Below are 23,019 nucleotides of genomic sequence, written 5' to 3' on the forward strand. Positions count from 1 at the left end.
GAGGTGAGAATTGATAACTTGCATTTGTGTTTCAGCCCCTAGGGAGGTAATTGCAGTTTGTAATGGAATTGGCTGAATTTGTTCTTTTGGGATTTGGGCCTTCAGGGAAAGGAGACTATGGAGGGACACCATCAAGTGTCATCCGTGTGAGTGACAGGTTGTGTGCAGTGAATTTTCCTCTACTTGTATTTAATTCTTTGGTGGGGGGGCGGGGTGGATCGAACTGAAGTCTGTAATTCCCGAAGAGGCAATCTTTAAAAAAGGAAAAAGCAATACAGAGCAGAATAAAGGCATTCAACTGAGGTATGTAATTGCAAATGTATATACTTAGAAGTTACTAGGTAGTCAAAAAATTATTGGATGAACAAGTGTCATATGTCAAGATTCTGGTTTCTTTGCCCTCGCTGTGCATGTAAGATATCCTCAACTTATAAACAGTTTTCTTGGATAGTATTTGTTTTTCTTTGCTAGGTCACAAAAGCTGAGATGACCTTTAACGTACTTGAAGTATTAGTGATAGTTAAGGAGTTACACACCTAGCTGTCAGTTTCCCTGGAGAAATGCCTTCTGAGTGACAAGCCGTGGTATTGGGGAACACGGCTGTTTCTGCCCTTGTGGGAGCAGCGGCTCTCCCACTCCTGATTCTGGGCTACTGCTGGAGCTCTTGGTTGAAGGGATCTGGGAAGGCGCCTGCCGACACTCCTGTAGGCTGGAGAGTGGGAGGGAGGGCAAGCGGAGGTCGGGTCTGGTTCCAGGCTGCAGGACTACGGGGAGAGGTGAAATCCTCAGTGTGGGGAGCAGAGAGGAGAGGAGGGGATCCCCCTAAGCCCTTCGGCTGGTCTGGCTGCTCCCTGGGTGGTCTTTCCAGTGGAAGAGGCGAGGTAAATCGGGCACATTTAATTTGAAAATTGCTAACACATATATATCCTTTTAATGCAATCTTTGTTTATAGCTATATAAACATTTCTCCATACTGGGACAAAAGCTATGTAAAATAATAAGGGTGGCATTTAAATAAAGTCCCTTATAAATGTGTTTTAGGGACCTGTGAACTAGAAGTATTCCTGGAATCAGTGCTCAATGGAATGGGAGCTTTTCCATAGAAAGAAATGCATCTTACTTTTGTATGATCCTAGCTCCTGTCCCAGAGTTTGATGAAGAGCGGGCCCTCAAACGTGTAATATGGAAACGCGTGGTTAGATGGAGGCAGACATGAAATCTTGTGAAAACTCTGGATATTTTTCATTTGCTTTAACCCAGCATGACGTTTACTATCAAATTTGACCTCTTTGGGGAGACACTTTGTAAACTTCTTTTATTTCCCCTTTGCTTCTGAGGACTCAGTTAAATCTCTAGAGGGATTCATCACTTGATATTTGCCATGCACCGTCTTTAGAAATATTTTGTAATGTTATAACGTATATGTCTTTTGATTCTGCAGAAGGCAATATTTTAGGTAGTTATTTTATGCGTAGTAACTATTATTAGCCATTAATATTTTAAAGAAGTTAATTCATAATTTCCAAAAAGATCTGAGGTTTTTAAAATAAAAACAGTATATATGTTAAGGTCAGGAACATTGACCAGGCTGAGAAAAGATTTGGCTTGTATTCAGGAGTTGTATTAAAGAGACCCAAACTACTATAATTCAGAGTTTATTTATAGTTCTGATATCTCTGGCTTCATATTAAATTTTGCGGTGTATTATGTATGGAGCTGTGGACAGAGAATTTATAAGAACAATATAACCAAACCTGTTTTTGCCATTTTTATATATTTCATTTGCTGCAGTGGCAAATGCATTATTTAATCCATATGTTGTTTTTTTTTCTCTAACTGTTGAAAATTGTTTGAGGAAGGAGTGACACTTGTCTTTCACAAATCTGGCATCTAGTACAATAAGTTTGTTTCATTCTTTCTTATAATTATGTTAGTCAAACACGTGTTTCAATTATTAGTGTTTCTTATCTGTTATGGAGATTTATCTAGTGGGAAGAGAGAATGAAGGGCGGCAAAGTGATGCAGGTATAAAATATTGATAACAGAGTCTTGGAGATTGTTGGGCTGATGTGTCTCCTTAACTTGATAACCCTAAAATTTCCTGAAAAAATTTTCAAGTAACATTATAAAAATCTAAGTGCTGTTTCATTGTGGTGGTCGTTGGTTTTAATCGTTACAGAAATCGATAGCTCTCAAGCTATTTCCCCCATCTTCCCGCAGCTGTCCAGAATAACCATCTGCTCTTGCATGTGGGCTGAGTTCTAACCTCCAGTAAGACTGCCGCCCCGTCTGGTCTGCTTACTTACCAGTTCTTTATTAAGAGTCCACATCGGAATGGCATCCCTTTCTAAACAGAAGTTGCATACACTGAATTTTATCTATTTATAATCTGTTAGTGTAGGGCTGACCACTTAGAACCTAAGATGACATTAAATTGTTTCAAGGGAGAGGGCTAATTTCAAGGGTATTTATTGATGACTTGGAAAGAAAGATTTTCTGTTTTTTTGAATATTAATTTTTAGCATCAGCCTGACTGAAAACTATGTATATATGTGTCTTTTAAAAATTCCTGTCATTTGTGTAGTGCTATTCTACTTTATCCAAGGACACCTGTGAGAAGCAGAATTACTTTGTTGGGCTGGTCACGTGGCTCACAGTTCATCGAATGTTCTTGCGTTAGATCCTTGGTTTCCACGGGACGTGGCATTGCATTTTTTTTTTTCATGTGTAGAGACTGTGGTTTATTCATCTCAAGCATCTGGCATATATGTTTGAGTTTGTCATTATTGGTAAATTGCTTCTTATAGATCCATCATGTGAGTATTAATACTGGGGAAGGCTATTTTGGTTGATCTGTCAATGAATAGGGAAAGTCTTTGCTGCTTAGTAGTAAAATATAATAATGACCATATTTATTCCCAAACACACAGAAGCAAAGAGGCTTTGTTATTCTAACCAGCATTTGCCTTTGTGAATGCACTTCAGCATGTGAATGTGCTGTCTGCATTGCCTTCATTTGTCGCTTGGTGTGTTCTCAATTATCTGATGTGTGCATGGACCCTCCAAGAAAATTTTTAACTTTCTTGAAAATCGATCCACTGTGAAATGGTGGTTGGCTTAACTTCTGTTTCTCTTTTATTTTTTCCATATTTAAATGAAACACTTGGGAATTAAAGAGGTTTTACCTCATTTTAAAAAGTCTATCTGTTACTTAGACAAGTTGCAAAATTTGTTAGGAATAAGGCCTATTCCCAGGGCCAGAAGCGACTGTAGTGTACGGCTTGCAGAACTTGGTAATATGAGCGTACATATAAGTAATTTTTAAAAATCTTGACACAAATAATAAGTACGATAAATTTATTTCCCTCACGCGAGGGCCTCATTTAAGTTTTTATCCCCTTGATTCTTCCTACAATCAGTGGGAATCATGTGAAGTCAACACATGTACATTTAAGTATAATTGTGGCTCAGACTTTCTATCTCTTTTATCGTTCGGAAAAATGTAGAAGATTTGAGGGGATGGAGGCCTCTGTTGAATTTCTGCCTTTCTTTTAAAAGGAGAACTTACAGGAGAAAAAAAAATGTTTATCCTTTCCTTATTGTGAAGTTTAACCCAAATAAAGATTTGATTTTGGTTAGAATCCTTCCCTTTCAGTGACTTTCAAAGGATATTACCTCAACCTCTTGCTTAGCAGGACAACAATCTATATTTTACTTTCAACTTCCTTTAAAAGAATTCTTTCTCTGGTCCTTGTTTGGATGAGTTCATGTGGATTCAGTCTTAGTGCCTTGCCTTTGAGCGGATGCTGTTAGCTTAGGAAATGCCTCAGACTTTTTTTGTAGTGTCCAAAAGTAAAAGGAAAAACGATAGAGAGAAATCTGTGTCTTACTCATTTTTATATTCCTGCAGTGTCTGCAGAGTCCCTGGCCCCCAACGTAGATGACCACAGTGATTCATTTGACAGCATCCGGCAGGCGTTTATTGGGTACCTGTTGCATGCTGGTCCTGTGCAGCAGGCAGAGTGCAGTTTCCACCTCCAGGAGCTCTGGGCTTATGGGAAGGCAGATGTAAAGTAAACTGCAGTGGAGTAGACAAGGCTTTGCACAGAGGCAGGCACAGGAAGGTCAGAGGTGAGCTGAAGGCAGATGTGAATAGCAGCGGAGGGAGAGGGCATTTGTTCTAACAAACATTAACAATCGAGTGCTGTTTTCCAGGCACTGCTCAAGGTGCAGGGGCCACAGGGGTGAAGGAAACAGTATTGCCTCTCCTGAGAAGCTTCTGTCCTGGTGTGGGAGACAGATACATAGCATCCTTCCTGGCACAGGTGCTGTGTATGTGTGCATGTGTTAATTAGGTAGGGAGAGGGTCTGGAAGGAGCAGGGACCTGATGGGGTCAGGCAGGGAGAACAGCCTTGTGGTAATGTGCGCTGCCTACATGTGTTTAGAACCCCCTAGAAAGAAAGGAATCACCATTTCCAAGTGAGGAAGTGGAGCAGCGTAGGATAAATGAGATGCTGCGTCAGATGGGGCACTGGATGCTTTATGCCATGTTAAGGCTGCCAGACTCCCTCTCTGGGGTTCAGCCAACCTGGAGGTGCCTTTGTTCTGCCCCTGGTCCTGGGCACGAATGTGGAGTGGAGGGGGAGTGTCCAAGCCCAGGCTGAGTGCCTCTTTCCAGGGGGGCGCCCCCCTTCCTCCCGAGGCCTCTGACCCGGTGCCCCAGCTCCTCCTCCCACGTGGGTCTTGGCTCAGCGGAGGCCCCGGCTTGGAAAGGACAAATCAGACTGAAAATTAAACCTGGAGCATTAATATAAAAAAATGCCCATGATTAGGTGTTTACAACACTGAATCTTCAACAATTAAAGAGAAAAGGTGTGGGTGGGGTAAAAAATAGCAATACCCACACTCTGAAGTTTTTGAGAAAAACAGGAAACTAGTCTTTTTTAACCAGTGATGCCCAGAACTGGTTATTGCAAAGAGGGTTGTTTTTCTAATGCGTTGTGGTCAGCGCAGCTGCGCCAGAAGTCGATTCTGCTCATTATGGCAGCCGCCTGTGGATTTCTTTAGCTGACAAACCTATAGGCAGGCAAGCATAATTATCAGCAGTAACCTGGTCATTATGGCCGGATGGTGCTTGGAAAACAATTTGCACCAGTCCTGGAGGCCCGTGAGAACACACAAAATAAGAGTGTTTGGCAAACACACAGCTATTTCCGGGAGTTGTGAATGACCCAGACCTAGGAGCCATAAAATAGCTGATTCTTGAAGGACTGTTTGAATTCTCTCTTTATTTGGATTTTTTTTTTTTAAGTTGACAGACAACATTTGGTGGCAAGTGATGTAATAGTTCTTGTAATTTGCTCTTGAACTCAAGCTCCACATTCTAACAACTTTTTGGACCTCTTTACTTTTTGCTTGTATTTCCTGGTTGCTGGCAACTCAATAATGATTCAGAAAGTAAAATCGAGGCCACAAGGTGTCTCTTGTTCTCAGAATCTCACAAAGGCACCATCACTGCCGCATTTGTGAACAACAGAGGAACAAGGATCCCAGAAGGATTGTTTGGGCAATTATTGTTGAGATTTGCGTTGTCTTGAACAATGTCAAATGCTTTCGAACCAAATTGAAATGGAGTAATTCCCTTTAGCTGCACTGTATCCGTCTACAGAAGACCAGGTTAGTAGAAACTAGTCACTGAGGTTTCCCCTCAGCTTCCTGTGTGGGTTCAGGGTAATTGGGGAGCCCCTCTTAACCAGAGCTCTCCCTCGCAGGCCGTTTCTTTGTGCACGTGGAGATGGCATCTTTTTGAGGATAAAAAGAGGCATTAGACTTTGGAAGTTGAGTAATATAACCTAGATTTCATTGCTTATTGCATTTGATGGTTGCCAAGCCAAGCATTTGGTCTGTGCATTGAAGGTTTTACGCTTGTCCGTTTGTATCAGACTTTACAGTTGTCTCTTTAATAAGTAAATCACTCTCGCTTCTCTCTTGTGAAGCTGCTTTGCAGGCCTTGATCCAGGCAGCGTGCCTCAGCTTAGCAATGCCTCCGTCCAACAGACAGCTCAGGCTGCTCCGAAAAAGGCAGTCGTTCTGTCATTGATTTCTGTAGCACGTTGGTTGTGTTCGAGTTATTTGCAGCGAGAAGGAAGTCACCTCCTTGCATCTGCCTTTTCATTTCACCACAAAAGAACTGTAAATTGAGTCTTCAGTCTCTCCGTGGCCGTAGCACAAGTCCAAGGGGATTCTTTTCCCTCCTTTCTGTGGGGGTGCCTTGGGGAGAATCCTGGATGTTAAAGAGGAGCGGCGGGTGGAACTGGGAGCACTGAAGATCTATTTTTAACTCCTTGCTGTCCGTCTGACTCGTAGTGAAATGAGATGAGGGTACCTGCTGTTGCCCCTCACCAGCGTGTGGCAGAAAGTAATGAGACAGCGCTTGTCAAGTACTCTCAAGTGCAGATGACAGATGTTTTAAAAAGTACCAGCTCTTACTGAAAAAAAAAACCAACTCAGCAAACAAACAGGTTTTATCAGAAAGCCTCACATTTCAAACATATATTAAAATCCTGGTGTTTCAGCTGGGAAAACATATCCCCAGGAAGTTGCGATAATGTTGAAATGGCAGAAAAATGGATATATATTACTTTCACTTCTTCTTATGTATCCCCTCACTATGGTGTATTTTTAATACGTTTTCCTGTTCAGATTTTTAGAATCTTGAGGACTAGAAATACCACATTTTACTTTTTATACTTGGTGGAGCCTGAGTATATCTTTGACGTTATTGCTCTTCCACGCTAAGCTATGAACAGAAGCACACTGTAGAATCTCAGGGGGGAAACTCAGGAAAACAGCATCCATTCTTGTGGTGGAGAAATGCAGGAAAACCATCCCAGCACTTCCAGCCTTCGGTCACGCTGAACAGTTCCCGGGCACTGATTGGGCCTCCGCCAAATGGTTCTAACCACATGAAGCGTTCGGTACAGTATCGGCTCCTCACATTCATACTGTGTTGCCCTCCCATTTTGTTTTTGTTGACAATTTTTATTACGAAGACGTGGCTAAAAACGCACTGTACTCTTCTTTGTCCTTTCTAATGAGAAGATGGTGCTCGGGAGGTGATGGCTATCTGTGCAGGAGGCTGTGGCCGACGAGGCCAGCGTGTAACCGCCAGTCCTTTCCCTGCCACACACACGTGGAGATCGTTCCTTGATTTCTGACAGTCATCATTTCTAATACAGCCTGGAGCTCAACGGAGACTCGCTCTGTCAAGCTTGGGGCCATGTTTTGCATTTGTTGAAAAAGGTTTCTCTTGTGGGCCTGTTCACTGCCTGGGTGGGTAGTCTGCTGTGGTCACAGACACCCCACGATTGGAGCCGTCATCACAGATGGTTTCCCAAGGTTGCTTTTCCCTACTTTCTTTGGAGTAGCCCCCTTTTCACTACCATCTGGGGAGAAAACAATCATGGCGGGGAGAATTGACAAGAAGGGTGGAGATGACTAAGCCAAACTTTCTCTTTTTAGTTGAAGAAAGAGAGAGTCAGAAAGAGGTTATGTTCCTTGCCTGGGTCATGGAACTACTGTATTTGTGTCTTGATAGTGGCCCTGCTTTCATTCTTTTTCACACATACAGCCTAGTAAGGCTTTTCCTGGGGAGGTTGTTGCTATGATGCTGGAGAGCTGTGAGCGTTTCGGGACTAGCTGATGCTCCTGGGTTGTCATTGGATGCTTGGGGAGGAACACAGCTGCTGTTGGTGGAGATGCTTAAGAAGCAGGATCGTGGCAAGGTTTACGTTCTCCCGGGAGCTGGCACAGCACCTGCTCTAGAAAACGGCAGTTTGATCCGGGTGATCCCAAGCTCACGCCTTGCCCTCTCTGCCGGCCTCTCAAAGTTTGGTTCTCTTGATTTTACTTCTTCAGTTAAAAAACAGACGTCACACGTCGTAATTCTGAAGAACAATGTTGCTTGTTTGTAGAATTTCTCTTGGTTGGGTGTGATCTTCATGATGGAGTTTGATTGATATGGTGGTCTGCAGGGTTTGTGTTATCATCGCTTAAACACATTAAGAGCACAGTCACGTGTGACGAAAAGTTACCACGGCACAGTTACAAAGTTAGAGGGTTTCTCAACTTTGGGGCTATTAACATTTTGGGATGGATTATTCTTTGTTGTGGGGGCTGTCTTGTGCATTGTAGCATCTTTACCAGCATCCCTGGTCTCTACCCACTAGATGAAAATAGCACCCCCTCCCTGGTCGTGACAACCAGAAATAACCCCAGACATTGCCCAGTGTCCCTTGGGGGAACAAAATCACCCTTGTTGTGAACTTCTGTAGGTTAGCAGTAAATCTGAGGGGCACTGCACATCTCCAGCCTGAAGCAGATTTTCGTAAATAACGTAAAGCTTCACTCTAAGAAGCTAGAGTAAGAAAGTAAGGATGGGAGGGTTAAGTTACTAAATAATAAGTATTCCTAGTCAGTGACGAAGTGGATGACAACCTAAACCCGGGGATTTCCCCTGCTGGCGTGTGGCAGGAATTCCCTGTCTCTTCTTCTTGCTCTCAGCTTTAGGACACTCCCTTTTCATAACTGCCCTCAATTCTGATTCACTTACTTTCTGTGTCCTCTCTTCTCTTCCACTCTTCTGCCGCCGTTGCTACTGGAGGTGGCGGAAGAGTCTGGACCACCAGTGCAGACTCTGGACCACCACTGCCACCTTTGCAAAAGACTGGAGCCACTGAGCTTCTTCCCGCTGATGCCCCGGCCTCATCACTCTGCCCCCGGAGAATGCACCTTGCCATTCCTCATTATTTACTTCTTGGAGTTCTACCTAGACTTCTAGGGCCTATGTAGGAAAAAGTGAGGAGCAGTTTCATATCCTGCTGACTCAAGCCCTCAGTATGACGATTTTTTCTAATAGAAGCTATGCCATATAAGGTGAATAGGTCCTTTAGTTCTCTTATTACATCGCCTTAGGCTAGCCTGAGATGCCAATCACTGGTTGTGACTGTGGTTCTAGAAGGACGCATTCCAAATGTCAAATAGTAGGCTTCAAAGCGAATGTTTGCAACATGACATTTTAAATAGGAAGCATTGAGCGGGCTGGAAGATGAGGTGTAGTAGTTCTGCTTGCACCTGTTCCAAGTGAGTTCTTCCCTCAAACCTCAGGAGGCAGCTTAGACACCCCCTCCTTTGGGACTGTACCTTCCCATCCTACATCCCAGCCTTGGAGGGCAGACAAGCTGGACCAGCCATGGTTTGCTTCTCTGATGTGGGAAGAAGAGGCATCAGGCGGTCTCCTTGCATTCCATTTGGACATGCTCTTGTGTATGATCTGTGCCAAGTGTACTTAGTCTGCCAAAGTTTGCCAAAAGAGGGAAAGAAGAACACCTTAATCTATGGATTGAGATACCAACGGAAGCAGATCAATAAGAAAACAACTGGGATCTCAGCAGGTTCTAGAATGGGCACAAGAAAAGACAGATGTTGTACGTGTGTGCAATTAAACTAAGGGGAGTTTCAATTAATCGAAAAATAAGGACCAAAATACCTTGTTCTTTGTTTCTATATCAAATAATAAATGTTTACATCAAATTTGTCAAAGATTATTATTTTAGACTTGAAAAGTTCAATGGAAAAGATTGCTACTCCAAGACTCGAAAGGGTCTTCGCTTCTGATAATCCTATCTGTATTTTCTCCCTTCCCTTCTAAATTTGTCAAATTGCATAAATTTATGTGTTCGACTGAGTGATAAATCTGTGCAAGCTAGGATATGAGAATGGTGGCCCGAAACTTCTTTTGGGAAGTTTCTAGAACATCTATACTGAGGATTTTCAAACTGGATTCAGGGTGCCCTGGAACATTTAGCAGTTTTGAAACAGAGTATAGTTTTGGGGGATTTAAATGTGTGTGTTTTAATCACCTCTTACTATGAGGCTTCAGATCATGACAGGGGGGATGTTTAACCTCCAGATTTTAAATCGTGCACATTTAGAAGAGAGTTCCCTTTCTCAAATACTGTTACATTGCTTTCTGATTACATAGCCTGCCTTTTGTTATGGGATCACCCAGTAACACTCTATTTTCAATGTCTGTTCTTCACTAGCCCACAAGTTCCATGAAGACAAGAACCATGGCTTTGGGAGAACACAATTGTTGTATTTTGAATGAATAATTGAATAAATAAGGGGAGGAAAAGTTTATCATGAACATTTTATAAGAAAAGCATAATGCTTTTTTTGATAGAAAAATTAAATAAAGATATTTCCCAATAATGAAGTTAAAATAAAATTTAAAAGAATATCAAGTAGTGAAGTTATGTTACTTTTTTGGAAATTTGTGGCTTTTATTTAGGAACAAAGAAATATTGTATTTTCTGGAGAAGGAGGGCGTGGCATGCCCTCCAAAAAATGTAGTGGGACATGAGTGTATAATGTCCTCCAAACCCATCAATTTTAGTCTTATTTTATAGTTAATAAACACTTTTCAGTGCCAATGTAAATTAGGACAATGATCTGGGTAAAAGAAAACTCTTGAGCTGTATAAGAAAGATTTTGATTTTATTGCCAAATTTAGAGCAATGACCTTCATTCTAAGTGTGAAAGCATTCCATCATTGCTGTAGATGGACCTGGTTGACTCACCTCAAACTCTGTGGCCATGTGGTTCAGTCCTGCTAGTGTAGACAGTGGTAGTCAGGAATGGTTCAATATATTAACCTTTCTTTGGTTTGGCACTGGTGGTCCATTTGCCAGATCAAAATCATGAGTGGAACTGAAAATTGAGCTGCAGTAGCTGCGGGGTACTTGTATTTCTTCAACCCAAGAATCTTCCTATCTTGCCACTATGTATATATTTTCAAGAGCATTGGTTTAGAGTCAGACTCACTGGATTAGAAAACCATTTTCAACGCTGGCTGTGAGGCCATGAATAAGTTCCGTAAACTCTTGGGGCATCAAGTCCTCTGTAAGGGAGGTAATAATAGCACCTGCCTCGTAAAAGATTTCATGAGAAAATACATACAAATCACTTAGCACATTGCTGGAGCACAAAGACGCAGTAAATGCTGATGATTTTTATCGTTCTATGTGATGATTGTTTCAGACTCCATTACTATTTCTAGAGCTTTCATCTTCTTAATGTTTTCAGTAGGCCCGAACTTTTAAGCTTCCTTTTTATGAAAATCAGAGTAATCTAAACAGTCTTGGCTGCCATAAGACTATCTGCTACATCTTCTAAAAAAATTGGATAATGCTTGGCGTCTACATATGAAAGAGCCTCAGTCCTAAGTCCTGCCAGACTGAGGGCAGGTGGACCCCACTCATGGTCTGGAGCCAAATCCCATTACCAGACCTGATTTATTTCAGGCCTGATAAAAATGCTTCCTCTTGACATTCTCCTCCGCCTCATCTCTTATTTAAAACATAAAGACAAAGGGAGCTGGAAAACTTGTAAAAGAAGTATGAAGGAGCTTCTGTTATTTTTCTATTTCTCTGGAACCCATTTTATGTCATTTTCAAAGTTCTAAAGAAGCACTTTTTTCCTGATTTTTCATTAGATGAATAAAACGGGATTTTCAATTATAATCATACAACACAAACCATCACACTGTAAAACCAACATTTTTCACTTGGTATAATTTCTTGTTTACTCCTTTCAATTCAAACGTTTCCTTGTCGCGTCCTGACTTTGAGGCGAGAGCAGTGTGGGGCGCGACCCCAACCTGAGCAGCGTGAGCAGCACGGGGCTCGTCCTTCGCTGCTGAGGCTGTGAGAGGTCGGGGAGTCCTTAGGGGTCTCTTCACAAAGTCTCCTGGTGCACTCGCTGGCCACTCAGGAATTGCCTCCTGTTGAGATGGCTGAATACAACTGATAAAAGTTTCTGAAACAGGGGACTTTTGTGGCTCCTCCTTGTCATGAGCAATTTCTTTCATCATACACAATGTAAATTTGGTTTTGATATTTCCCAAAGGAATTGTTCTCATTGCATTGATTTAAAGTCTGTTTTAAAATAAGGGATTTATGTGGATGAACTTGTAAAGTTTTGTTCAGTTTGAAAATTCTCTGATCAGAGTTTACTTTTGCCTTTTAGTAGGTTTACTTTTACGATTTCTCCAGTTTTGTGTGATTTCTTACTGATTCCTTTTGGCTCCCCAAATGAATAAGTCAATATTAGTGGTTAGTTAATTGCTGAGAATTTGAAATTTTACTTTAACACAGTCAAGTCATAATTATGTCTCTCCACTGTGGCCAAAATTTAATCCAGTAAAATCTTGTTAGGACATTTCTTTTTTTCAGGACCATAGTTATTAAAAGTCTCTCAACTTGGAAAATTAAACATGCTCAAATGTCTTCCATTTTGAAAGTAAACAAACTAAAACCAATAATCCTCATGGTTTTTCTAGCTCCTACATTACCTATCTTGACTGCATCATGGTTTGATCCCCTGCTTTAGAAAAGAATATCATAACCTCTTAATCTTGAAATTCGGTGAAATCTTTTAGGTCTTTTACTTAATTTGACCTATTGTTGATTTGCGTTTGACTCTGTTTATTATTTCATTTTTTCTCCACTTGGCTCTGTGACATTGTGACCTGGTCCCCACCTCTGTTCTCAGCCCCTTCCACGCTTCCACACACAGTCTTTGTGGCTTTCCCCAATGTGCAGCCCTGGGGCTCGTTACCCTCTGTAGCTTCCCACACTGTTTACACAGGCCGGTCCTTTCAAGTGTCATCCTAGAAGCTGATGATGCTGGAGGTCTTCCCAGCTGGATTTTTAGCTCACTTCTTTCTTCAGGTTCTATATCTATATGTCTAACTGTCTGCTTGGACATTTCTGCCTGAATGTTTGTAAGGCACCTCAAACCTAGTTTGTTCTAAAACCAAATGTACTTTACTTCCTCTCAAACTTGGTTTTCTCTCTGTCTGCCTGAGAAGCTGCTGCTGATTACGCCAGATCCATTTCAGGTGTCTCCACTCTTAGCCCTCCCTTGATACCTCCCCTTGGTGTCTTGCGGGGCCCACTGTCACTTGTACCACAGCACTTCACATTCTACCTGCAGGCCAGGTATTCGTGGTGGTTAGAAAACACGTTTGTGTGCCTTCTGATGCCACACAGTTCCTGGGGTGTGATGGATGCTTGATAAATTATTGTTGAATATGTGAACAGATGACAGAAATAGTAAATCAGAGATATTGAGATAGGACACAAAACTTTTATTTCCCTAGGCCGAAAAGTTTGTAAGTGGTTAAGTATTAAAGAGCCTTGTTTTATAGTTTTGTAAGACATGAAACCATCAGCCTTGGTGATTAGATGTGGCCCCTGAGGCTTCAGAAAGGAGGGGAAGCCTCTCTTTCCTTCCTGGACCTGGTCGACCCGGTGTTTCACTTGGCTAGAACGGAGGCTCCTTCATGGAATGGTGGTAAGCAGGTGCAGTTTTTGAAGTGACTTTACCAGCTATTTCAAAAAGCACCTGAATGAGCAGAGCAGAGCTCAACTATCTAGTTGGGAAAATATTTAGGTGCAATTGTTTCCTAGATACACTTTCTCCCCATTTATTCTTCATTCCTAAATAGGGCTGTTGTGGGTTGGGATACGGGGATGATATATACGCTTCTGTCTACTTAGGCAGAGAGCAGTGAAAAATCATGATTTCGTTAACAGAGGTGATAACCCTTGCTTTCCCCTCCCTCTCCCCGCTTCCTGCCCATACTCGCAGATAAGATTGTATATCTGGGTGTGCTAGACATACCCATTAAAATTATCTCTGAATCCACTAATATTAATTTCATCCTTTGGTGCCAGTAACTTCATTACCTTGCATTGAATTAACATTAGAAAAAGTTTATTATTGGCGTCCTTGTGTTGTTAGGGTTAGCTTCTAACTAAATGGAGCAGGTATCTAGTTACCATGGATTAATCCATGGTAATTTTAAAAATTAGAAGTCTTAGCAGTGAAGACTTCTCTGTGACTGTCCTGTATTTAAGATTAAGTTCTCTGTGTTATGATGCTGGACCACCGCAGAATTATGTTATGTAACTGTTTCCCTTTTGGCGTTTGTGAAGACAAGAAACATGTTTCCGGAGGTCATCCCACATTGAGCAAAAATTTTAAATACACGAATAAAAATTCCATCTTGTTTTTTAATGCCAGCAATCCTCACATAGATTTGTAGTTTTGATGTATTTCGTAGTCTTATACTGGTTCGGGAGTCTTTTATGAGGAACAACAAACAAAACATCCTGTTTTTATAACATCCAGCACAAATCCCAGTGGAATTATTACAGAAATAGCTAAGGTTCTTCCTATATCAGTTAACAGTTTTTTTATTTCTGTTATTGAAGGTTTCTCTTCAACGTCTTAGAAGTGTGACTAAAACAAAATTGATCCGTGTCCTCAGACACTGAAGTCCTGCTAAGTGTTAATTGTCCAGGCTTTTATAAAGAGGTTGAAGATAACAGAAGAAAGTGTGGGGCTGACCCACTCCCATTGCAAGAGTGACCATTTTAAATTGCAAGTATTTGTAAAATTCTTCTTGGTCTTTTTTTTTTTCTTAGTTCTTTCATAGTTTCATCTTTTTGAAACTTCTCAGGAATATTTTAAGTGTTTGCTGATGATAAAATAAATGAAAATTGAATAGAAAAGATATTTTTAAAGGGTTGTAATATTGCTTTAGGACTGGTGAAAGAGCCAGAACGATGATTCAGAAGCTGAAAATAGCTCTACGTTTTATGCAATCAAGGAAAACTCTGTACCTTGGCCTTCCCCACACGGACTGGCAAGGCGTTGGATGTATCCCACCCATTGCGTGCCACCGTGGATGACACGTTGGTCTGTGACACGCCGCTGCCTGAATGGGCGTGTGCTGCTGGAAGGACACCCCTGACGTACAGGGTGGACTAAAGCTGAGTGCCCTCAACTCGTATTCCTTTCCTCTGAAAGGAGACTCACCAGGCCCTCTCTGTTCTGGTGAGTATGTATGCAACATGGCTCCTGCTCATGGCACCCTGTCACTTCAGTGGCCTGAGGGTGCCGTATTTCTCCTGACACTTGCTTCCCGAAAGGCTTCAGGACGCTCACCACATTCATCCTGGTCCCTAGGAATCGCATTTCAAGACCATGGAAGGGAGAGTGATTGATGCATTTTTCCTTTACTCTCTTACAGACGTTTTTTTTCTTAGTTTGTTTTCTTTACTTTTTTTTTTTTGCAAAAAGCTGTAAAATAAAGTGAGGAGGAGAAGATGATTCCCAAACTAACTCCATTTCTGTTGAGCAAGTGGGTAAACTTTTCCGGGTAGGACCTTCTAAGTCCTAGAGCTGAGTCATCTTTGCGACTGAGGGTTCCATGGCTCATCTCAAGTTCTCCTTACCCAGAAAGAGACTGCATGCTGTGTCCTGTCCAATACACGAAGCTGTCAGGGTCTAAGTAACGTGCAGTGCTTCTGTAATTAAACAGAATTGATGGGAAGTATCTGGGAGGATATCAGCAATAGAACAGTGATGTTTGCATTTACATGATCCTAATTACCCCTTAGCCGTAATGCCCTGTTAAGATGAACAGGAGAGTGTCACCTCGCACTTTCCCGTATTGTTTCAGACAGTGGCTGTGAGCTGAAAATGACCAGAGTCCGTTAGCTCACATTGTGCTGTCTGCTTTTGCAGACAGAAGGCTTGGGAATGTATATTCTTTTCTTTTCTTTTTCTTTTTCCTTTTTTTTTTTTCTGCAAAGGAAATTAAATCACAGCCTGGCATGAGAGGGTAAGATCTCTGAGCAGACCTCCCCAGTGCTTGGAATTCAGACTCCACCACGTCCCAGTTTGCCATTGTCCTAAGGCAACACACTCCCCTGCTGCTCTTTGCGTCTTTGGCCGCTCGCCAGCCTCCCGGGGCCTCCGGCTTTGATGTGCGGAGCAGGCTGTCCTGGGGCCAGGCTGTAGTTGCCCTGGCCTGCGCAGTGCTCACCCAGAGTGCCAGGAGGGATGTCCTGTCCCGCAGTATACATTTCTACAGCCCAAGTCATCGTCAGAGGTTTCTAACGCTCCCATGGCAAAGGGAGCCTGCCTTTGTGTCGGCCCCAAGTGGCTGCCCCCAGCCACTCAGCTTTGCCTTGCTGGCTTTTGGTGCCTGTCCTCGGGGCAGGGCCTCCCAGCCGGGGGAAGACACCGGCTCTGCCAGGTCGGCTGTCAGTCTGAAGGGCCTCCTTGGCAGGGCTCAGGGGAACCGACCCGGCGAGTTCAACAGCTTCCTCTGGGGACACAGCGCTGACGTTCACTTGATCTAGCCTGGCAGCCTGGTTAGTGACGACCATAATTCTGGCTCCGGAAATCTTTCTTAACTGAACTGATGTCTGCCGTGGTTCCAGGCTTGTAGTTAGAAGTCTGTGCTGTTGCAAATCTAACTCTCAGAACTTCTAGTCATATTGATGGGTAATTCTAAAAGCAGGTGGACGAGTAAGCACAGAGGATTGTAATGACAGATGCTGAGGAAGGAAAAACGAGACTCTGCCTTATAGCTGACCGAAAGCCCAGACTCAAACAAACCAGAGGGGGAGAGAGAGAGAAAGAAAGAGAGAATTACCCACTGATGATATGCCTTCAGAAGGGCCAATTTGATTCAAATAGAAATCGCCTCAGAAAGCTGAAAGCAGATCATACCTTGCTGGAGTTCAAGTGACACGGCCCCGTGCGCTGTGTCTGAATAGGATCAGTAGTGGCACAGCTCGGGGAGGAGCAGTTTCTTGCTTCTGTTCTGGTAAAACCCATTCCCCAAATACATCTTTCACCAACCATTATTTGTCTCTTTGTATTAAGTTTTTATAATGTCCCAGGTTTTTTTTTGTTTGTTTGGCTTGTTTTCATAAAGTAATTCTTTCACTAATGAGAACACTTTTCATTTTGGGCAGCCTGGTATGAAGAAGGTTGTTTTTGCAGTTGTTGGGGAGTGCAGCCCGCATGATCCCGTGACCTAGTTAGGGGAGGACACCTGAAAGGTTCAGAGTAGAAAGGGGAAGAGACTTGCAGAAGACGAGCCTCTCGGGGTCTTTTTGGGGCAAGCCTGTTTGCATTCTCTTGAGTGCCTGGCAGCCATTCATGGGTAACAGTTTAGCACCCTCATATTAAGATCTTTTTCTTGTCATTCATGAGTCTTTGCACGTGAGTGTGTATTAGATTGGGGGGGTAGGTAACTCTCTTGGCGCATCCTGAATACCACAGCCTTATTTAGCACAGCTCTAGAGATGCAAGTGGCTTGGATCTTCAAGTGTAGATGCTTTGAAATTGCAGAGATTTGGCATAATCCATTGTCTAAATTCTGTCTTCCAGCAAGCATCAAGAAGTCTTGTAGGACAGAAACGTGGAAGGGATGGTAGCTGTGGTTAAACCGTAGTCATAGCATTTAACCTTGACATGAAATGTAATATATGCAAGTATTCCATATATCCTTTCTTTCTGCTTACAATAGGGTAGTGAAGTTGATATTTCCAAAGACGGAACCGGAACTCAGTGAGATTGTTGACTTGACCCAGGAATGCTAAAATGTACTGTTTCTCTTTCAAATGCTTCCTTTCCCTCCTGCAGCTTATAGGTATCCTCACTTCCCTATAATTTTCTTCAGTAAAAAAAAGTTGAGATTGAATTTTCATGTTTATTGGACCTTTGCAATCCTCTGTTCCTTTTCTGTTCATTCCATTGGGCAATATATCCAACATATTGTGGGCTCACAGGAAAAGCTCCCTAAGGAGATTAAAAAAAACGAAGGTGTAATTCATTAATAATTTCATTCTGTTTCTGGATGTGTTTTCTTCCCATTGTCAGCCAGTGTGGGAGGAAAGGGAAGAATAATATTGGAGCCGAGGGTGTTGTGTGGGTATGTGCCATCCAAAAGTATCTTATAGGAGAAAAGTGTTCATTTTTATAAAAGTAAAATTCAAACACTCTGGATAACAGAAGATTATTAATTCTATTGTAGTGAAAAGTTATATTCTAATGCTGTTAAAATTGTTAATCATTAGAGACATATGTTAATCAAAGGGATGCATAAATATATATACAAAAATGGTAATTTTGTGCTACCAGGCTGAAACCTAAAATGTCACTAACACTGTTGCTGTTGCCAATGGAGAAAATCTGCATAAGACTAGGACAAAACTGCCTGTTTCTTTACTGCCCTGGAGCAGCATTATAATTCCCAAACCTACAAATATTAAACAAGGTCAGAAGCTCCCTTCATCTGGCTAAAAGTGAATTCTGGTGAAAAGTTTTGAATGAGGAGCCAGCCCGGTCATATAATGGTTAAGTTCGTGCATTCTGCTTCAGTGGCCTGGGGTTCACAGGTTCTGATCCCAGGCTTGGACCTACACACTGCTCAGCTCAACAAGCCATGCTGTGGTGGCCTCCCACGAGGAAGAAATAGAAGGACTTACAACTAGGATATACAACTGTGTCCTGGGGCTTTGGGGAGGAAAAAAAAGTTTCAAATGGTAATATCTACAGCCACAAGGAGGTGCACTGTAGTTTTCCCATGTTGGAACTCCAGACACTTCCTTTTCTGGTTCCTGCTCCTTCTCTGTCCACATCCTCCCAACCTGGGGCCTTATCAGGTCCGACCTCTTCTATGAAACCATGTGCCATTATTCTAGCTGTTACTGAACTCTTCCTCTTCATTATTAGATCCATTATTAGACTCCATTATTAGAGTCGTCACCACGCATTTTAGCAATTAGCACTTAATTTTTTAAAAATAATTTTTTATGTGTTGGTTCAGAACTTATGTTATTATATACTTTACTGTCTCCTGTAACAATTAGCACTGTGTTAGGTACCTTGCCAATGTTCTTAATTGGTTGATTGTTACTTCTGTTGTCTAGCTATGAGTAAATCATTGTTACCGCCTTGCTTCTCAAAGTGTGGGCCTCAGACCCGTGCATCAGCATCACTGGGGAACTTGAACAAGTTGGCCCCCACCCAGACCTGCAGAATCGTAATCTACATTTTAACCAGCTCCTCTGGTGACTCACACATGTTGTTAAAAGTTTTCATAGCCGTGTTGAGGAAGCTCCCTCTCCCTGGAAGGACCCGGTGAACCTGCAACTCTCCCTTTACGCCAGTGTAGTGTGGGAGTGATTTAAGAGTCTGGTTGTAGCAGAATGAAGTTGCCTGCTCTTACTGTGACAATGAGGTTGTAAATTTAGTCTTAACATAGAAAAGGTAAGAAAAAGTTTAAAAGTGGCCAGAGGCCCTGTTTAAGTCATCAGGACTGTATTCGTATAATGATTCAAGACAACACTAGATCCAAATCATTAAAATCCCTTGAAATGGCTTCTTTTAAAAGTCTCAAACTGAGGAGCAAAAAGGATGATTTCCTTTCCTTAGTTACCTTATTATTATTATTTTTATTTTTATATTTTTTGCGCTTGAAGTGCTTACACCCACTCAGCTTGCTATTTTGAACTCTGGGAAAGAAAGTTTGTGGGCATCTTGCAGTCTTTCAGGAAACGAGGCTTGGATTAAATATTTGCCACATTTTCTTTGTGTTTCTTTCTTCCGGGAAGGTGGAGAAGCACATTGCTCAGGCTTTCACTCAACTTGACACAGAGTGTGACTTTCAAAGTGTGGATGAAAACAGCTTCCGCCCTTCTTGGACGACCTTCACACAGATGTTTCTGACTTTTTTCCCCTCCTGTTTCTTCTATTTGTCCTCTTTTTCCTTTCACCATAGTGACTAGAATTCTTCATGTACCACATAGGTTTTGTAAAATATGATTCCTTGAGAGTACCTACATTTGTTAAATCGGAGAAGAAAACACATGGATTTAATTAACATGTACGACAATATGTAGACTTTTCTCCGTCAAACTTAAGCTTAAAATATTTTATTATAATTTTAAGTCATTTACATTTCTCTGTTTGTTTTTCACTATCTTTGAATCCAAACCTATTTCACAGATGGCAGACATAAGAGACATTGGTTGGGAGGGAGCGAATGGGGCGTATTAAGTAATCCCAGCCATTCGGCCGTCTTTTAAATGAACTCAGGGCTTTGTGTTGTAGATATGCTAAGAAAATAAACTGGTTGCATGGGATATTATTTTGTGGTGCTTGTGTTGCATACATAGAGTTAATTTCGTTTTTGTTGAGGCAATTAAGACTTAAAATACTTGTCTTCTGTTTAATCGGTGTTCGCCTGCTTATAAAGGATATTACTCAGGGAACTTTGTGAGGAATTAACACAATTTAGTTGCTGGACCTGAGGAATGAAGTATTTCTAAGCAAGTGAAATGGAAATGAGGACAGGCAGAACCTGGAGACTTGTAGAATGTAAATGTTTATTGAATATAAAAGTTAAATGTAATAAATGTAGAGATGCATTATGATATACTATGGTTTTCTTTTTTACATGGGAATACAAAATATTGAAAAGATTCTTATGTATGTGATTCAACACAATTCTATTCAAACTCCTAATGGGAATGTGTTTGGGGTATGGGTGAATATGGAGGGCAGATAATACACTTAATCAAATAATATGATCTGGGAGTAATGGGTGAGAATTTCACAAGTGTACACGTACACATAAGGAATATGTATCAGGAATGTTTGAGAAAAGAGGACAAGGAGTGGAATCTCGCCCCACTGTGGATTCAGACGTACTGGAAAGACAGCGACAGTAATTCAAACTGCCTAACAGGTGCACACCAGGGTCACGTGATAATGCACATGGAAAATACCTCACAGTGCCAGTCACATAACGTTTACTTGGTCTGAACAAACGTTCCATTTTAAATGTGTAGATCAACGTAACAAAATGGAGAACCCAGAAATGGACCCACTGTAATACAATGTATACATAAAATATGGTATCACAAGCTTAGTAAATAGTATTGTGGATCACTTTGAATTTGTCAAAAATAGCTGAATATGTACCGCACACTATGGATCCAAATATATGCCAGATATGTTAAATGGTTAAATATCTAAAAATAAACTTAAAGGACAATTTGTAAAACAGTTAATATGTATATCATATTAAATGGCCATTGAAATTCTGAAGAAAAAATAGGACGTAAATGCATTCAAATTATATAAATAGATAATTTTTACATTAAAGATGAAAGACAGTAAAGTTAATAATTAATAAAATTACTTTTAAATGGGAAAGTAATTATGGTCACCATTAAAATAAAAAAGCAATCTGGAAGTACCATTTTACATTTAATAAAGCCTCAAAAAAATTTAGTCACAGGATGGTGAGGAAGTTTGGTGAAGGTGGAATGCTCATATATCACTGGTGGCTTTATAGGTAATTTCAATCTTTTGATGTCAATTTGGCTATAATGTGAAGTCTGCAAAGATATTCATTCCCTTTGATTTAATCCTATTTCTGTTAATATTTTAAGGAAAAGATAGTATCCCTTGTGTTAAAAATAGATGAGAACATCTGAAATGTTCCCACATACAGGAGTGATTAAGGAAATGGCTAAGCATGCTAATGCTATGGAATATTATGTGGCGAGTAAAACTGAGAACTGTGTGAACTACATGGAAATATAAAATGCGTCTGTGAAATGTTAAATTAAAACATTAGAATGCATAATTATGTGTACATTCTGAGGGCATGCATGTGAAAATACGCTTTCATAAGGGAAAATAAATACTAGATTAAAGTTTTAAAAAGTGCAAATAATTGTGTTTGGGTGGTGGGATTAAGGGTATTTTTCTGGTTAAAAATGTCTCCAAGGGCTGGCCCAGTGGTGCAGCAGTTAAGTTTGCGAGCTCTGCTTTGGCAGCCCAGGGTTTGCAGGTTTGGATCCCAGGCATGGACCTACACACCGCTCATCAAGCCATTCTGTGGCAATGCCCCATGTACAAAGGAGAGGAAGATTGGCACAGATGTTAGGTCAGGGCCACTCTTACACACACACACACACACACACACACAAAGTTATCTTCAATGTTATGTATTTATAAGGAAAAATAATATAAAGGACTAAGTAGGGAGAAAATAATATAAATGGCTAAGGAGAGCAACTAACTCTGGCCATCAGGGCACTGCTTTCCAGATGTTATTTTGGAGCTCTGCCAAAATATATGAAGATATCTTGGTATGTAACAGTCACAAGGTGTTTTTAGTTTCCTTATTCTCCTTGGCCAGTTTTTTGCTAGGTTGCAAAGAAGCGAGTTGATTCTAACCATGATGAGGAGGGTGGCATGGAGCCTATGGTGTTTGTGGGTCTGTTTTCACTCACTTTGCACTCATTTCCTTCCCATCCTAAATGGAAAAGCATGTTTAATGTTGTCGGTGCTCAATAAACTCCTCCTAAATATTATTGAACTTTTGCCTGTGGGAGACAAAGAAACTCACTGGAACACTGGTCAGAAATCTGCCTGCTAGTTACATGACCTTGAGTAAGTGACTGTGACTTTTGGGCCTCAGTCTCATCCTCAATAAAGGAGGGTGTCTGATGGCCATAAAGGAGTAGTCCAGGGCTATAAGACATTATAATTCACGAGCTGACTCCAGGGTCCCATTTCCTACTGTAAAGTGCTCCGGAAAGGACTAATTTACTGTGTTCGCTGTTGGAACAGATTGGACGCTAAAGTGCTCCCGGGGAGTGTCCTGGTCCCCTCAGGGAGCATGATTCCTGTATACTATATGGGGTAAACCATTCACCTGCAGAAAGTCATTCAAATCCCGCATTGCCGGGCCATCTGATTTATTATACACTGGTAGCTGGAGTAGACCAATTGGTGGGGAGCGTGATCAAACATTAGCTAATGATAAATTACCCCATTGTTTAGACCATGTCATTAAAAACAAAGTTCAGATGTAGTTAGATTTTCTGATGGAGACAAAATACCACTGATTGAGGTGTTTTTCTGTCCTGGTGTGGTGAGGCAGGCAATAAACACAAATTGAAGGGAAGGATGTCTAGCTCCAGTACTTTCAGCAGGGAATAAAATTATGCGAGGTGTTGCACTACTCGATGGTGCAGAAATTGCAGGGACCCTATTATCGTATCTCAGGT

At 41.5% G+C, this 23,019-nt stretch overlaps 1 protein-coding gene across 32 annotated transcripts in view; it reads left to right on the forward strand.

Annotated features, from left to right (window-relative positions):
• Positions 1-23,019, forward strand: part of HIVEP2 (HIVEP zinc finger 2) — a 183,570-nt gene that overhangs the window by 78,946 nt on the left and 81,605 nt on the right. Inside the window, exon 1 of one of the 32 annotated variants that reach the window (XM_070602803.1) lies at positions 14,341-14,965. The exons of the other annotated variants lie outside the window; for them this stretch is intronic. The gene's annotated coding sequence lies outside the window, so the exon portion shown is untranslated. Of the gene's footprint in view, positions 1-14,340; positions 14,966-23,019 lie in introns of those variants that run through there. 32 annotated transcript variants of the gene reach the window in all.

The sequence above is a fragment of the Equus przewalskii genome, chromosome 32, assembly GCF_037783145.1.
Source record: "Equus przewalskii isolate Varuska chromosome 32, EquPr2, whole genome shotgun sequence".
Classification (NCBI taxonomy): domain Eukaryota; kingdom Metazoa; phylum Chordata; class Mammalia; order Perissodactyla; family Equidae; genus Equus; species Equus przewalskii.